Below are 15,255 nucleotides of genomic sequence, written 5' to 3'. Positions count from 1 at the left end.
TGGAAATGAGAGCTTCTAAACAAGATCTCAGTCTCAGGGATTTTTGTGACTCCTCTCTATGGGCTTCTACTTGTTTATTTATGATTTCCTGGAATTCTTTCAGGGATTTTTGCGATTCCTCTCTGTAGGCTTCTACTTGTTCTCTAAGGGAGTTCTTCACATCTTTCTTGACGTGAAGCATCATGATCAAATATGATTTTGAAACTAGATCTTTCTTTTCTGGTGTGTTTGGATATTCCATGTTTGTTTTGATGGGAGAATGGGCTCCGATGGTGCCATGTAGTCTTGGTTTCTGTTGCTTGGGTTCCTGCGCTTGCCTCTCGCCATCAGATTATCTCTAGTGTTACTTTGTTCTGCTATTTCTGACAGTGGCTAGACTGTCCTATAAGCCTGTGTGTCAGGAGTGCTGTAGACCTGTTTTCCTGTTTTCTTTCAGCCAGTTATGGGGACAGAGTGTTCTGCTTTCGGGCGTGTAGTTTTTCCTCTCTACAGGTCTTCAGCTGTTCCTGTGGGCCTGTGTCTTGAGTTCACCAGGCAGGTCACTTGCAGCAGAAAAGTTGGCCTTACCTGTGGTCCCAAGGCTCTCTGCGAGCTCTCTGCGGCGGCAGCAACCAGGAAGATCTGCGCCGCCGTTTCCGGGAGCTTCAGTGCACCAGGGTTCCAGATGGCGTTTGGTGTTTTCCTCTGGAATCAGTAATGTGTGCAGAGTGCAGTCTCTTCTGGTTTCCCAGGCGTGTCTGCCTCTCTGAAGGTTTAGCTCTCCCTCCCATGGGATTTGGGTGCAGAGAACTGATTTTTTTTAGTAAATAAATAAATACATAAATAGCTTCAGTCACTGCCACCTCTCAACTTAATAAAGATCAGTGTCTTAAGATCTCTTCCATACCCCTTCAGCTATATGAATATTTTGTAGCAGCCTCTAGATAGAGTTTCAGCCTCCAGATTTTTAACAGACTGTATGCTTATGTATTCCTGGGTAGGGAACTGGAGGCCTGCTTTCCACTTACAAATGAGCCAGGTTCAGCTTCCAACTGATTTTAGGTTTTACCTTTCACCAGCAATACCAGGCCTCTTGGCTAGGTAACTTTCCTCTGTTCCTATGATAAAATCATATTACTTTAGTTATGGTGACCCCTGGTTATTTACATAAGTGAGCATAGGCTAAGTGGATTTCCTTGCTCTTGGCCTGGGATCAGACATGGCTGGATCCATGTGTTCTTATGACTTGCCCCTCTCACTACCCAGGATGTCTGAAATGATGAATAGACAGACAAGAGCACAAAGAGGAGGATTAGGCTTCAGGATCAAGTCATAGTTTTCTCTGAATATGGCCTGGTGAGTCTTCCATATACAGTGCCCCAGCCTTACACCTGCTGCACACAGTGTCCAGGATGACCAACATAAAGGGAAGACAAGGATGACAGACCATTTTCCACTGTTCTTCTGTCATGCACTTCAGCCACAGTAAACTTAAAGCCTTACACTAAAATGTTCCCATATCACATCTTCCTTCTCCTCCACTAGAGTTGTAGAAAATCATACGGAGTTTCAAAATATTTTCTAAATAAATGAAGGTGAGGTTTAATAATTTAGAAAGACTTTACTCTTTCTTCTCTCTCTCTCTCTCTCTCTCTCTCTCTCTCTCTCTCTCTCTCTTTCTCTTTCTCTCTCTCTCTCTCTCACACACACACACACGCACAAATCAAGCTTTCAGTAATATCTCACTAGACTACTAGAGTATTAGGTAAAAATTAAAACCTATCTGGCCCTTCTGGTCTCCATCTGCACCCACAGCTGGGACTGCCCACCCAGGTCTCAAACCCAAAACCTGTCAGCAGAGAGATGGTCTGCCAGGAATTCTCTCGCTCCTAAGATCACAGGCTCACAGGCTCACAGACCCAGAGGAGGGACAATCTCCAGTCAGAGATAGCAAGACCAACTAACATCAGAGATTATCAGATGACAAGAGGCAAATGCAAGAACCTAAGCAACAGAAACCAAGGCTATTTGGCATCATCATAATCCAGTTCTCCCACCAAAGCAAATACTGGATATTCCAACCCAACAGAAAATCAAGAATTGGATTTAAAATCACATCTCATGACGATGTAGAGGACTTTAAAAAGGACATAACTAAAAGAAATACAGAAGAACACAGGTAAACAAGTAGAAGCCCTAAAAGAGGAAAAACAAAAATCCCATAAAGAATTATAGGAAAATACAACAAAACAGGTGAAGGAATTGAACAAAACCAATCAGGATCTAAAATTGAAATACAAACAATAAAGAAATCCCAAAGAGAGACAACCTTGGAGATAGAAAACCTAGAAAAGAGATCAAGAGTCATAGACATAAACTTCACCAGCAGAATACAAGAGATAGAAGAGAGAATCTCAGGGGCAGACTATACCATAGAAAACATGAACACAATAGTCAAAGAAAATTCAAGAAGCAAAGAGCTCCTAATCCAAAATATCAAGGAAACCCAGGACACAATGAGAAGACCAAACCTAAGAATAATAGGCATTGAAGAGAGCAAAGATTCCCAACTTAAAGGACTAGTAAATATGTTCAACAAAATTATAGAAGAAAATTTTGCTATCCTAAAGAAAGAGATGCCCATGAATATACAAGAAATCTACAGATCCAAACAGATTGGACCAGAAAAGAAATTCCTCCCATCACATAATCGTCAAAACACCAACTGCACAAAACAAAGACAGAATTTTAAAAACAGTAAATGAACAAGGTCAAGGAACATATAAAGGCAAACCTATCAGAATTACACCAGACTTCTCAACAGAGATTATGAAAACTAGAAGATCCTGGACAGATGCCATACAGACCCTAAGAGAACACAAATGCCAGTCCAGGCTACTATATCCAGAAAAACTTTCCATTACCATAGATGGAGAGACTAAGATATTCCATGACAAAGCCAAACTTACACAATATCTGTCCACTAATCCAGCCCTAAAGTGGATACTAGATGGAAAACTCCAACACAACAAGGGAAATTACACCCAAGAAATAGCAAGAAAGTAATCTTCTTGCAGCAAACCCAAAAGAAGAGAGACACATAGACTTAATTCCACCTCTAACAACAAAATTAACAGGAAATAATCACTACTTTTTTTTTAGAGTAAAATGATTTTTATTTGCTCAACAAGTCTGATTTTAGGTTTCTTTAGCATATTTCCATTATTAAAAGCAAAGGCTAATTAGTCCTCAGACTCTGAACCATCTTCATCTTGACTAATTTGGAAATAATGAAGTCAGTAAGTCTCCTTGTCAGATGCAACCACACGAAGCCAATCATGGAGATTATTCTTCTTAAGGTATTTCTTGGTAAGATATTTCAAATACCTTTTTGAGAATTGTTTCTCAGAAACAACTGTGATTTTATTCTTCAGGCGTTCAATGTGAACAACATTTCCAAGATTTCCAGTTTTTCCATTGACTTAAACCTTCTCCCGTAGAAACTGTTCAAAATTTCCAGAATCAAAAATTCCATCTTCTACTGGATGAGTAAGGTCCAAATGAAACCTCCAGGTTGACTTCTTTGGCTTCTTGTCTTTCTGTGGCGCCATGTTGAGCAGCAGCCATGGGAAGAGCATAATCACTACTTCTTAATATCTCTTAACAGTGGAATAAAAAGACATAGACTAACAGACTTGATTCATAAACAGGACCCAGCATTTTGCTGCATAGAGAAAGCACACCTCAGTGACAAAGACAGATACTTCCTCAGATTAAAAGGCTGGGAAAAGTTTTTCCAAGCACATGGACACAAGAAACAAGCTGGATTAGTCATTCTAATACCAAATAAAATTGAATTTCAACCAAATGTTTTCAAAAAAGATAAGGAAGGACACTTTATACTCATCAAAGAAAAAATCTACTAAGAGGAACTCTCAATTCTGAATGTCTATGCTCCAAATGCAAGGGCACCCACATTCATAAAATAAACTTTACTAAAGCTCAAAGCACACATTGCACAGCACACAATAATGGTAGGAGACTTCAACACACCACTTTCACCAATGGACAGATCATAGAAACAGAAACTAAATAGAGACACAGTGAAACTAAATGGATTTAACAGACATCTATAGAACATTTCATTCTAAAACAGAAGAATATACCTTCTTCTCTCTACCTCATGGTACATTCTCAAAAATTTACCATATAACTGATCACAAGACAGGCCTCAATGGGTTAGAGTAAATTGAAATAATCCCATGCATTCTATCAGATCACCATAAACTAAGGCTGTTTTTCAATAACAATAAAAACAACAGAAAAAACACATGCACATGGAAGCTGAATAATGCTCTATTCAAAGACAATTTGGTCAAGGAAGAATAAAGAAAGAAACTAAAGATTTCTTAGAATTTAATGAAAACGAAGGCACAACATAGCCAAACTTATGAGATACAATGAAAGCAGTGCTAAGAGGAAAACTCATAGCTCTGAGTGCCTCCAAAGAGAAGCTTGATAGAGCATACACTAACAGCTTGACCACACACCTAAAGGCTCTAGAGCAAAATGAAGCAAATTTACCCAAGAAGAGTAGACAACAGGAAATTATCAAACTCAGAGCTGAAATCAACCAAGTAAAAACAAAAAGAACTATACAAAGACAACAAAAACAGGAGCTGGTACTTTGAGAAAATCAACAAGATAGATAAACCCTTAGCCAGACTAACCAGATAGCAGAGAGACAGTATCCAAATTAACAGACTCAGAAATGAAAAGGGAAACATAACAACAAAACTGAGGAAATAGAAAAGTTATCAGATCCTACCACAACAGCCTATATTCAACAAAACTAAAAAATCTGGAGGAAATGGACAAATCAGTCTGGTGGTTCCTCAGAAAATTGGACATAGTACTACCTGAGGAGTCAGCTATATACCCAAAAGATGCTCCAACATATAACAAGGGCACATGTTCCACTATGTTCATAGCAGCCTTATTTATAATAGCCAGAAGCTGGAAGGAACCCAAATATTCTTCAACAGAGGAACAGATGCAGAAAATGTGGCATGTTTGCATAATGGAGTACGACTCAGCTTAATTTACTTTTACTTCATGAAATTCTTTGGCAAATGGATGGAACTAGAAAACATAATCCTGAGTGTGGTAACTCAATCAAAAAGAACACACATAGTATGAACTCACTGATAAGTGGATATTAGCCCAAAAGCTAAGATTACCCAAGATAAAATCCACAGACCACGTGAAGCTCAAGAAGAAGGATGACTGAAGTGTGGATGCTTCAGTCCTTCTTAGAAGGGGGAACAAAAATATACATAGTAGGAGATAGGGAGATAAAGTTTGGAGACTGAAGGAAAGGCCATTCAGAGACTGCCCCACTTGGGGATCCAGCCCATATACATACAGCCACCAAACACAGAAAATATTGCTGATGCCAAATGGGCATGCTGACAGGAGTCTGATAAAGCTGTCTCCTGAGAGGCTCTGCCAGAGCATGACAAATACAGAGAAATGCTAGCATCCAACTATTGAACTGAGAATGGTATCCCCATTGGAGGAGTTAGAGAAAGGATTGAAGGAGCTGAAGGGGCTTGCAACCCCATAAGAACAACAATACTGCCGGCCCGCAGCAGCTCTCTGCCCCCAGACCCTGTGAGAGAGAGACCCAACCGCCTGGTCAGGTGGGCACTCCTGAGGCTGCAGAGCGGAAGAGACCACCAACACTGCTCACCCCTGCCCACATCCCTGGCCCAAGAGGAAACTGTATAAGGCCTCTGGGCTCCCGTGGGGGAGGGCCCAGGAGCGGCAGGACCCCTGTGCCTGAGACACCACCAGAACCTGAAGGAAACAGACCGGATAAACAGTTCTCTGCACCCAAATCCCGTGGGAGGGAGAGCTGAACCTTCAGAGAGGCAGACAAGCCTGGGAAACCAGAAGAGACTGCTCTCTGCACACACATCTCAGACGCCAGAGGAAAAAGCCAAAGACCATCTGGAACCCTGGTGCACTGAAGCTCCCGGAAACGGCAGCACAGATCTTCCTGGTTGCTGCCCCTGCAGAGAGCCAGTGGGCAGCACCCCACGAGCGAACTTGAGCCCCGGGACCACAGGTAAGACCAACTTTTCTGCTGCAAGAAAGCTGCCTGGTGAGCTTGGGACACACGGAGGCAGAATTCCTCTAGGACCGGGCACGTTCTGTGTTTACCGGAAGTCCCACACCTGCGGATCCCGGCCCGCAGCAGATCTCTGCCCCCAGACCCTGTGAGAGAGAGAACCAACCGCCTGGTCAGGTGGGCACTCCTGAGGCTGCAGAGCAGAAGAGACCACCAACACTGCTCACCCCTTCCCACATCCCTGGCCCAAGAGGAAACTGTATAAGGCCTCTGGGCTCCCGTGGGGGAGGGCCCAGGAGCGGCAGGACCCCTGTGCCTGAGACACCGCCGGAACCGAAGGAAACGGACCAGATAAACAGTTCTCTGCACCCAAATCCCATGGGAGGGAGAGCTGAACCTTCAGAGAGGCAGACAAGCCTGGGAAACCAGAAGAGACTGCTCTCTGCACACACATCTCAGACGCCAGAGGAAAAAGCCAAAGACCATCTGGAACCCTGGTGCGCTGAAGCTCCCGGAAACGGCGGCACAAGTCTTCCTGGTTGCTGCCACTGCAGAGAGCCCGTGGGCAGCACCCCACGAGCGAACTTGAGCCTCGGGACCACAGGTAAGACCAACTTTTCTGCTGCAAGAAAGCTGCCTGGTGAACTCAAGACACAGGCCCACAGGAACAGCTGAAGACCTGTAGAGAGGAAAAACTACACGCCCGAAAGCAGAACACTCTGTCCCCATAACTGACTGAAAGAGAGGAAAACAGGTCTACAGCACTCCTGACACACAGGCTTATAGGACAGTCTAGCCACTGTCAGAAATAGCAGAACAAAGTAACACTAGAGATAATCTGATGGCGAGAGGCAAGCGCAGGAACCCAAGCAACAGAAACCAAGACTACATAGCACCATCGGAGCCCAATTCTCCCATCAAAACAAACATGGAATATCCAAACACACCAGAAAAGCAAGATCTAGTTTCAAAATCATTTTTGATCATGATGCTGGAGGACTTCAAGAAAGACGTGAAGAACTCCCTTAGAGAACAAGTAGAAGCCTACAGAGAGGAATCGCAAAAATGCCTGAAAGAATCGCAAAAATCCCTGAAAGAATTCCAGGAAAACATAAATAAACGAGTAGAAGCCCATAGAGAGGAGACACAAAAATCCCTGAAAGAATTCCAGGAAAACACAATCAAACAGTTGAAGGAATTAAAAATGGAAATAGAAGCAATCAAGAAAGAACACATGGAAACAACCCTGGATATAGAAAAACAAAAGAAGAGACAAGGAGCTGTAGATACAAGCTTCACCAACAGAATACAAGAGATGGAAGAGAGAATCTCAGGAGCAGAAGATTCCATAGAAATCATTGACTCAACTGTCAAAGATAATGTAAAGCGGAAAAAGCTACTGGTCCAAAACATACAGGAAATCCAGGAGTCAATGAGAAGATCAAACCTAAGGATAATAGGTATAGAAGAGAGTGAAGACTCCCAGCTCAAAGGACCAGTAAATATCTTCAACAAAATCATAGAAGAAAACTTCCCTAACCTAAAAAAAGAGATACCCATAGACATACAAGAAGCCTACAGAACTCCAAATAGATTGGACCAGAAAAGAAACACCTCCCGTCACATAATTGTCAAAACACCAAACGCACAAAATAAAGAAAGAATATTAAAAGCAGTAAGGGAAAAAGGTCAAGTAACATATAAAGGGAGACCGATCAGAATCACACCAGACTTCTCGCCAGAAACTATGAAGGCCAGAAGATCCTGGACTGATGTCATACAGACCCTAAGAGAACACAAATGCCAGCCCAGGGTACTGTATCCAGCAAAACTCTCAATTAACATTGATGGAGAAACCAAGATATTCCATGACAAAATCAAATTTACACAATATCTTTCTACAAATCCAGCACTACAAAGGATAATAAATGGTAAACCCAACATAAGGAGGCAAGCTATACCCTAGAAGAAGCAAGAAACTAATCATCTTGGCAACAAAACAAAGAGAATGAAAGCACACAAACATAACCTCACATCCAAAGGAATATAACGGGAAGCAATAATCACTATTCCTTAATATCTCTCAATATCAATGGCCTCAACTCCCCAATAAAAAGACATAGATTAACAAACTGGATACGCAACGAGGACCCTGCATTCTGCTGCCTACAGGAAACACACCTCAGAGACAAAGACAGACACTACCTCAGAATGAAAGGCTGGAAAACAACTTTCCAAGCAAATGGTCAGAAGAAGCAAGCTGGAGTAGCCATTCTAATATCAAATAAAATCAATTTCCAACTAAAAGTCATCAAAAAAGATAAGGAAGGACACTTCATATTCATCAAAGGAAAAATCCACCAAGATGAACTCTCAATCCTAAATATCTATGCCCCAAATACAAGGGCACCTACATACGTAAAAGAAACCTTACTAAAGCTCAAAACACACATTGCACCTCACACAATAATAGTGGGAGATTTCAACACACCACTCTCATCAATGGACAGATCATGGAAACAGAAATTAAACAGTGATGTCGACAGACTAAGAGAAGTCATGAGCCAAATGGACTTAACGGATATTTATAGAACATTCTATCCTAAAGCAAAAGGATATACGTTCTTCTCAGCTCCTCATGGGACTTTCTCCAAAATTGACCATATAATTGGTCAAAAAACGGGCCTCAACAGGTACAGAAAGATAGAAATAATCCCATGCGTGCTATCGGACCACCACGGCCTAAAACTGGTCTTCAATAACAATAAGGGAAGAATGCCCACATATACGTGGAAATTGAACAATGCTCTACTCAATGATAACCTGGTCAAGGAAGAAATAAAGAAAGAAATTAAAAACTTTTTAGAATTTAATGAAAATGAAGATACAACATACCCAAACTTATGGGACACAATGAAAGCTGTGCTAAGAGGAAAACTCATAGCGCTGAGTGCCTGCAAAAAGAAACAGGAAAGAGCATATGTCAGCAGCTTGACAGCACACCTAAAAGCTCTAGAACAAAAAGAAGCAAATACACCCAGGAGGAGTAGAAGGCAGGAAATAATCAAACTCAGAGCTGAAATCAACCAAGTAGAAACAAAAAGGACCATAGAAAGAATCAAAAGAACCAAAAGTTGGTTCTTTGAGAAAATCAACAAGATAGATAAACCCTTAGCCAGACTAACGAGAGGACACAGAGAGTGCGTCCAAATTAACAAAATCAGAAATGAAAAGGGAGACATAGCTACAGATTCAGAGGAAATTCAAAAAATCATCAGATCTTACTATAAAAACCTATATTCAACAAAACTTGAAAATCTTCAGGAAATGGACAATTTCCTAGACAGATACCAGGTATCGAAGTTAAATCAGGAACAGATAAACCAGTTAAACAACCCCATAACTCCTAAGGAAATAGAAGCAGTCATTAAAGGTCTCCCAACCAAAAAGAGCCCAGGTCCAGACGGGTTTAGTGCAGAATTCTATCAAACCTTCATAGAAGACCTCATACCAATATTATCCAAACTATTCCACAAAATTGAAACAGGTGGAGCACTACCGAATTCCTCCTACGAAGCCACAATTACTCTTATACCTTAACCACACAAAGACACAACAAAGAAAGAGAACTTCAGACCAATTTCCCTTATGAATATCGACGCAAAAATACTCAATAAAATTCTGGCAAACCGAATTCAAGAGCACATCAAAACAATCATCCACCATGATCAAGTAGGCTTCATCCCAGGCATGCAGGGATGGTTTAATATACGGAAAACCATCAACGTGATCCATTATATAAACAAACTGAAAGAACAGAACCACATGATCATTTCATTAGATGCTGAGAAAGCATTTGACAAAATTCAACACCCCTTCAAGATAAAAGTCGTGGAAAGAATAGGAATTCAAGGCCCATACCTAAACATAGTAAAAGCCATATACAGCAAACCAGTTGCTAACATTAAACTAAATGGAGAGAAACTTGAAGCAATCCCACTAAAATCAGGGACTAGACAAAGCTGCCCACTCTCTCCCTACTTATTCAATATAGTTCTTGAAGTTCTAGCCAGAGCAATCAGAGAACAAAAGGAGATCAAGGGGATACAGATCGGAAAAGAAGAGGTCAAAATATCACTATTTGCAGATGATATGATAGTGTATTTAAGTGATCCCAAAAGTTCCACCAGAGAACTACTAAAGCTGATAAACAACTTCAGCAAAGTGGCTGGGTATAAAATTAACTCAAATAAATCAGTTGCCTTCCTCTATACAAAAGAGAAACAAGCCGAGAAAGAAATTAGGGAAACGACACCCTTCATAATAGACCCAAATAATATAAAGTACCTCGGTGTGACTTTAACCAAGCAAGTAAAAGATCTGTACAATAAGAACTTCAAGACACTGAGGAAAGAAATTGAAGACCTCAGAAGATGGAAAGATCTCCCATGCTCATGGATTGGCAGGATTAATTTAGTAAAAATGGCCATTTTACCAAAAGCAATGTACAAATTCAATGCAATCCCCATCAAAATACCAATCCAATTCTTCAAAGAGATAGACAGAACAATTTGCAAATTCATCTGGAATAACAAAAAACCCAGGATAGCTAAAGCTATCCTCAACAATAAAAGGACTTCAGGGGGAATCACTATCCCTGAACTCAAGCAGTATTACAGAGCAATAGTGATAAAAACTGCATGGTATTGGTACAGAGACAGACAGATAGACCAATGGAATACAATTGAAGACCCAGAAATGAACCCACACACCTATGGTCACTTGATTTTTGACAAAGGAGCCAAAACCATCCAATGGAAAAAAGAAAGCATTTTCAGCAAATGGTGCTGGTTCAACTGGAGGGCAACATGTAGAAGAATGCAGATCGATCCATGCTTATCACCCTGTACAAAGCTTAAGTCCAAGTGGATCAAGGACCTCCACATCAAACCAGACACACTCAAACTAATAGAAGAAAAACTAGGGAAGCATCTGGAACACATGGGCACTGGAAAAAATTTCCTGAACAAAACACCAATGGCTTATGCTCTAAGATCAAGAATCGACAAATGGGATCTCATAAAACTGCAAAGCTTCTGTAAGGCAAAGGACACTGTGGTTAGGACAAAACGGCAACCAACAGATTGGGAAAAGATCTTTACCAATCCTACAACAGATAGAGGCCTTATATCCAAAATATACAAAGAACTCAAGAAGTTAGACCGCAGGGAAACAAATAACCCTATTAAAAGTTGGGGTTCAGAGCTAAACAAAGAATTCACAGCTGAGGAATGCCGAATGGCTGAGAAACACCTAAAGAAATGTTCAACATCTTTAGTCATAAGGGAAATGCAAATCAAAACAACCCTGAGATTTCACCTCACACCAGTGAGAATGGCTAAGATCAAAAACTCAAGTGACAGCAGATGCTGGCGAGGATGTGGAGAAAGAGGAACACTCCTCCATTGTTGGTGGGATTGCAGACTGGTAAAACCATTCTGGAAATCAGTCTGGAGAATCCTCAGAAAATTGGACATTGAACTGCCTGAGGATCCAGCTATACCTCTCTTGGGCATATACCCAAAAGATGCCTCAACATATAAAAGAGACACGTGCTCCACTATGTTCATCGCAGCCTTATTTATAATAGCCAGAAAATGGAAAGAACCCAGATGCCCTTCAACAGAGGAATGGATACAGAAAATGTGGTACATCTACACAATGGAATATTACTCAGCTATCAAAAACGAGTTTATGAAATTCGTAGGCAAATGGTTGGAACTGGAAAATATCATCCTGAGTGAGCTAACCCAATCACAGAAAGACATACATGGTATGCACTCATTGATAAGTGGCTATTAGCCCAAATGCTTGAATTACCCTAGATCCCTAGAACAAACGAAACTCAAGACGGATGATCAAAATGTGAATGCTTCACTCCTTCTTTAAATGAGGAAAAAGAATACCCTTGTCAGGGAAGGGAGAGGCAAAGATTAAAACAGAGACTGAAGGAACACCCATTCAGAGCCTGCCCCACATGTGGCCCATACATATACAGCCACCCAATTAGACAAGATGGATGAAGCAAAGAAGTGCAGACCGACAGGAGCCGGATGTAGATCGCTCCTGAGAGACACAGCCAGAATACAGCAAATACAGAGGCAAATGCCAGCAGCAAACCACTGAACTGAGAATAGGTCCCCCGTTGAAGGAATCAGAGAAAGAACTGGAAGAGCTTGAAGGGGCTCGAGACCCCAAAAGTACAACAATGTCAAGCAACCAGAGCTTCCAGGGACTAAGCCACTACCTAAATACTATACATGGACTGACCCTTGACTCTGACCCCATAGGTAGCAATGGATATCCTAGTAAGAGCACCAGTGGAAGGGGAAGCCCTGGGTCCTGCTAAGACTGAACCCCCAGTGAACTAGACTATGGGGGGAGGGCGGCAATGGGGGGAGGGTTGGGAGGGGAACACCCATAAGGAAGGGGAGGGGGGAGGGGGATGTTTGCCCAGAAACCGGGAAAGGGAATAACACTTGAAATGTATATAAGAAATACTCAAGTTAATAAAAAAAAATAAAAAAAGAACAACAATACCAACCAACCAGAGCTCCCAGGGACTAAACCACCATCCAAAGAGTACACATGGACAGACCCATGATTCCAGCAGTATATGTAGCAAAGGATGGTCTTATTGAGTAACAATGGGAGGAGAAGCCCTTGGTCCTGCCAAGGCTGGACTTCCCCCTTTCCCCCAGTGTAGGGGAATGTCAGGGCGGAGAGGCAGGAAGGAGTGGGTGGATGGGTGGGCGAACACTCTCATAGAACAAAGGGGAGGGGGAAATTGAATAAGGGGTTTATGGATGGGAAACCGGGAAAGGTGATAACATTAGAAATGTAAATAAATAAAAAAAACAATAAAAAATGTGGTACAGAGCTGAGCAAAGAATTCTCAACTGAGAAATAGTAGGCTGAGAAGCACCTAAAGAAATGTTCAACCTCCTTAGTCACAGGGAAATGCAAATCAAAACAACCCTTTGAGAACAACTCAAACCGGTCAGAATGTCTAAGCTTAAAAACACAGGTAACAGTAGATGCTAGTGAGGATGTGGAGAAATAGGAACACTTCTCCGTTGCTGGTAGGATTGCAAGCTGGTACAACCACTCTGGAAATCAGCCTGGCACTTCTTTAGGAAATTGGACATAGTACTGCCTGAGGACCCAACTATACCACTCCTGGGTAAACACCCAAAAGATGCTCCAACATATAACAAGAACACATGCTCCACTATGTTCATAGCAGCCTTATTTATAATAACCAGAAGCTGGAAAGAAACCCAGATGTTTCTTTCAACAGAGGAATAGATACAGAAAATGTGGTACATTTACACAATGGAGTACTATTCAGCTATTAAAAACTCTGACTACATGAAATTTTTAGGCAAATTGATGGAACTAGAAAATGTCATCCTGAGTGATGTAACCTAGTCACGAAAGAACACACATGATATGCACTCATTGATAAGTGGATATTAGCCTAAAAGCTTGGAATACCTAAGAAAAAAATCACAGATCATATGAAGCTCAAGAAGAAAGAATAAAATGTGGATGCTTTATTCCTTCTTAGAAGGGAGAACAAAATACTCACAGAAGGAAATACAGGGACAAAGAATGGAGTAGGGACTGAAGAGGTCATCCAGAGACTGACCCATCTGGGGATCCCTCCCATATGCTGCCACCAAACCCAGTCACTATTACTGGTGCCAAGAAGAGCTTGCTGACAGAAGCCAGATATGGGTGTCTCCTGAGAGGCTCTTCCAGAGCCTTACTGATACAGAAGAAGATGCTTGCAACTAACCATTGGACTGAACAAGAGCACCCCAGAGGAGGAGTTAGAGAAAAGACTGAAGGAACTGAAGGGTTTTGCAACCCCATATGAAGAACAACAATATTAATCAACCAGACTCCACCAGAGTTCCCAGGAACTAAACTGTCAACCAATGAGTACACATGGAGAGACCCATGGCTTCAGCCACATATGTAGCAGAGGATAGCATTGCCCAGCATCAATAGGCAGAAAAACTCTTGGTCCTGTGAAGATTCATTTCCCCAGTGTAAAGTAATGCCAGGTTGTTGAGTGGGTGGGTGGGAGTGGGAGCATCCTCATATATGCAGGGGAAGGAGTTATGGGAGAGGGGGGGAAAGGGGATAACATTTGAAATGTAAATACATAAAATATCCAAGAAAAATAAAATTTTTTAAAAATGTATCTTTTAAGAAATTTAGAGTCAGACAGTGTTTCTCCAGCCACAGTCGGTGGATGTGTCATATAGTCACTGGGGCAAACCTTTAAGAATACTGACCTCTGTGCCTGTGCTGGGATCTCATTGTTAGAAGATTTCAGATCATATCTAGGCACAGTATTGCTAAAAGTTTGCCCAGAAATTCCAATTTATTTTAGCCAGGGTTGAGAGTCATGGGCCTGTGGCTTCTATATATCCTCTTCTAGAGAAGAAAGGCATTAGTCAGGACAAGCATGGCTTCCGAGGAATAAATGCTTTCTAGGAATAAGGAATAATGACATCTGGAGATCAATGTCTCATTACAACATTGGGTTCTCTACAAAATAGTTATGAGATCAATGAATTTATGTCATCGTCTTAACTCCATTTAGTGTAATGACTCAATTTAAGAGAAGAGGGGCATAGTTGACTAGTGTGTTGAATAAGCAATGATAATCACTTTAATATTAGAGAGAATCTACAAATCATTATCAATGTAATAGAAAACTATTTTGTTATTAAGATTAGCTATGTTGTTATAGAAACTCTATATATACATATATATAATATGTGGTTACATATATAATACATAATATATATGATTATATATATATGAAACACATATGTATGACTTCCATAACTCTCCCACCCAGAAATGGTCACTACCAACAGCCAGCTCTCTACCTCCAGACTTTTCATGTGACTTTGTGTATACACACTAAAAAAATATAATTTACACAAGCAGGATCACACTATTTACAATTTTGAAAGGTAATCCTTCTCCCAAAATTTTTATTGAAAAAGAGTGTGTGTATGGTAGAGTGATATGGGGTAGAATATGCCCAGCATACATTGTAT

General features: G+C 41.2%; 1 protein-coding gene and 1 pseudogene across 10 annotated transcripts in view; one reads left to right on the top strand and one right to left on the bottom strand.

Moving 5' to 3' along the window:
* Positions 1–15,255, top strand: part of Marchf1 (membrane associated ring-CH-type finger 1) — an 858,714-nt gene that overhangs the window by 741,057 nt on the left and 102,402 nt on the right. The gene's annotated exons all lie outside the window — the stretch shown is intronic.
* On the bottom strand, positions 3,131–3,608 carry LOC103693923 (60S ribosomal protein L22-like 1 pseudogene; annotated as a pseudogene).

Source organism: Rattus norvegicus, chromosome 16 (genome assembly GCF_036323735.1).
Source record: "Rattus norvegicus strain BN/NHsdMcwi chromosome 16, GRCr8, whole genome shotgun sequence".
Lineage (NCBI taxonomy): Eukaryota > Metazoa > Chordata > Mammalia > Rodentia > Muridae > Rattus > Rattus norvegicus.
The sequence above is the reverse complement of the archived record's forward strand: the minus strand, read 5'-3'. Positions and strand labels throughout refer to the sequence as shown.